The sequence below is a fragment of the Microtus pennsylvanicus genome, chromosome 1, assembly GCF_037038515.1.
Source record: "Microtus pennsylvanicus isolate mMicPen1 chromosome 1, mMicPen1.hap1, whole genome shotgun sequence".
NCBI lineage: Eukaryota > Metazoa > Chordata > Mammalia > Rodentia > Cricetidae > Microtus > Microtus pennsylvanicus.
Window position 1 is genome coordinate 125,098,196 of NC_134579.1, and position 3,215 is coordinate 125,101,410.

Genomic DNA, 3,215 nt, shown 5'->3' on the forward strand with positions numbered 1-3,215 from the left:
CTACCCTCCTCCTGCTGTCTAGCCTAGTGTCTCCCCGAAGTGCTGACCCTGCAGGGCTAGGAGCTGTGCCTGCAGGCAGGCAGAGCCATCCTGGGACAGCATCCCTGCACTCCTGCTGGCTCAGCGCTTTCTCCAGCACACTTCTGCTGCTGTTTCCGGCTGGTGGGATCCCAGGGGGACCCGACTTCCCCTGAGTTGTTCCAGACAGAGACATCCTGAGGCTGGGTAAAAATGCCAGTGGCAGACAGGCAGGAGGGGGTCTTGATGCCCTGCCTTCTTCTTACCCACCCCTGCAGCTGGAGGGCTTGGGAATGGCTTCTGAGGTTGGGGTGAGGGGAGGAGGGGCTGTCTAGGCAGTGGTGGATGAATCATGATCTGGCCTGTACTGGTTATTGGCTAAAATGAGGACTTTTCCAAGTCTGTGGAGTCTCTTTGCTTGAGCTGGAAGGAAATATGGTTCATGGGATCCAGTTACCTCATCCACTGAAAGTAAGCAGAGAAAGTTGCCCGGGAGGACCCGACAAGCTCTGCCTCCTGGTTTTCCAGGGCCCTTGCTGGAGGAAGGTGAGCCAAGGGTGATGCTTCAGAGGTGATCTCTCGAGAGTGACCAGGCCTGTGTCACCTTAATGGTGGCTACAGGAGCCTGTCTGGAAGGTGGCACTTAGGTGAGACCCATTTGAAGGGTCAGCAACCTTGGGGAGCTCTTGGAAAGATGGTTCCTGAACTGGGGACGGCAGGTACAAAGATCCTGAGGTACGAATGAACTGGGTGAGGCAAGCCCAATGTCCCAAGCAAGCTGTGAGAGAGAGGGAGGGGGAGTTGTTTCATGAAAGGATGAAGTGCATTGCTTCTGAGTCCTTCCTTGCAGTGTGGTAAGGAACCACCTTTGGAGGAATGAGCATTTAATAAGCGCCTGTGGCATACTTTGTGCGGGGCACTTTCCACGTGACCTCGCAATGCTTTGTGCGGGGCACTTTCGATGCGACCTCGCAGTATTGCAAACTATTCTAGCGGCATCCAAAGGCGCTGAGAGAATGAAGCTTTGGTTGGTCACACACAGTACAGGCTCAGCTCTGTCCCAGGGGACCCTTAGCTTAGTTAACCTAGGTCTCTCTCTCTCTCTCTCTCTCTCTCTCTCTCTCTCTCTCTCTCTCTTTCTCTCTCATGCGCGCACACACACACACACACATGCTCGCGCGCGCACACACACAGATAACCACACCAGCGCTCTGTCCTCCACTTGGATCCCCTGGAGACTGGGGATGCTTGGAAGAAGACCCAGAGCCCAGAGATGTCCAAGTCAAACCTGAGAGGAAGCTGTGCTGTGCTGTCTGGAGTCTTTGGAGGTTGAAGTGGATGAGAAGTCCCCTGATGGGGAACACTCTCTGGGGACCCTTCTGTTGTGGGAAAGAGAGCAGAATCCTGGCACTGAAGGACCAGTGGGGCAGGGTGAGCCACTCTACCAAGCCCTTTGCCCATAGACAGCAGCTTAGAGGATGCCTGGGATTCCAGCGGCTTAGTCATCAGCATCTTATCGCCTCTGAGTACAAACTAGAACTCTCTCTGGGAAAAGGAGTCCTGAGCCCAAGAGTGTGAAGGAGCATAGGTCCTGATGCAGGACAACATGGAGGAAGATCAGGCCTAAAGTGCCCCATCATGGGGACTGAGGCCTTGGTTTGGCAACACCTGCTTTTCTCTCCTCTCTTCCCAATTCTGAATTCTTGCCCCACTTCTACAGGAATGGGCAGAGCCCGGGAATACTCTCAAGTGAACACCCTGCTCATGGAATCCATTAGAAAATCAGCTCACTGTAATAATGGAGGCATTGATGATAGTGGTGGTAATGGTGATGATTAAGGTGAGATTGTGTTGATAGCGGTAGAAGGCTAAGGTGATGATGGTGAAGGTGGTGATGGTGAAGGTGATGATGGTGAAGGTGATGATGGTGAAGGTGGTGATGGTGAAGGTGATGATGGTGAAGGTGATGATGGTGGTGATAGTGGCAATGATGGTGATGGTGGTTGTCATGGTTAGCTTTTGTTTGTTTTGCCAATTTTACACAAGATGGAGTTATCTGAGAAGAGGGAACCACAGTAGTGAAAATGTCTCTAGAAGATTGGCCTGTGGGGTATGATGGCCCACACCATAATCTCAGCACTCAGGAGGCAGAGGCAGAGGCAGAGGCAGAGGGATCTCTATGAATTTGAGGCCAGCCTGATCTACAGAGCAAGTTTCAGGATAGCCAGGGCTACAAGTGCTACCCTTTCTCAAAAATCCAAAACCAAAACAAACCTAAACAAAACAACAACAAAAACCTGGTCTGTAGGGAAGCCTGTGGGGCACTTTCTTAATTGGTGATTAATATGAGAAGGTCCAGCCGTGATGGGTGGTTCCAGCTCTGGGCTGGTGGTCCTGGCTGAAAGCAGATTGATAGCCAGGTGTGGTAGCATACGCCTTTAATCCCAGCGTGGGGGAGGCAGAGTCAGGTGGATCTCTGTGAGTTCAAGGCCAGCCTGGTCTACCGAGTGAATTCCAGGACTTGCTTCAAAGCTACAGAGAAACCCTGTCTTGAAAAGCAAAACCAAAACCAACAAAAACAAACAAACAAACAAACAACTCATTAGGAACAAGCCTAAACTAAGGCCAAGATTTTATAATGACTGCTAAGTCTCTGTGTTGTTAGTTTCAGACTGGTGGTCCCCATGACTATGAGATATGCATGACTATGCATACTGAGTTCCAGGAGAGAGAGAAATCAGGCTGAGCAAGTCATAGTGCACAAGCCAGCACACAGCACTCGTCCATGGTCTCTGCTTCAGTTCCTGCCTCAGGTTCCTGCCTTGAGTTCCTGCCTTGACTCCCCTCAGTGATGGATGTGACCTGGAAGTCTAAGCTGAAATAAACTCTTTCCTTCCCAAGTTGCTTTTGGTCGTGGTGTGTTTATCACAGCAATAGAAACCCCAGCTAAGACAGTTGGTGGTGCTGGTGGTGATGATGATGATGGTGTGGTAGTATTTGGTCTGCCATAAAAAAGTACCACAAATGATGTGGCTTTCACAACTGAACCTTATTTTCTCATAGCCCTAGAGGTAGGAAAGCCCACAAGCGAGGTTCCCGCGGGTTCAGTTTCTGATGTGGCTCTTTCCTGGAATGTAGACAGCCACGCTGTCCTCACCCGGCCTATCCTTTGAGCACAGGAGAGACCCCTTTTGAAA

At 51.0% G+C, this 3,215-nt stretch overlaps 1 long non-coding RNA gene across 1 annotated transcript; it reads left to right on the forward strand.

Annotated features, from left to right (window-relative positions):
• Nucleotides 1–426: 426 nt before the first annotated feature.
• Nucleotides 427–2,885, forward strand: LOC142841034 (uncharacterized). Its single transcript, XR_012909003.1, has 3 exons — nucleotides 427–564; nucleotides 1,739–1,858; nucleotides 2,684–2,885. It is a non-coding gene; the product is annotated as an uncharacterized LOC142841034 (long non-coding RNA).
• Nucleotides 2,886–3,215: the final 330 nt, after the last annotated feature.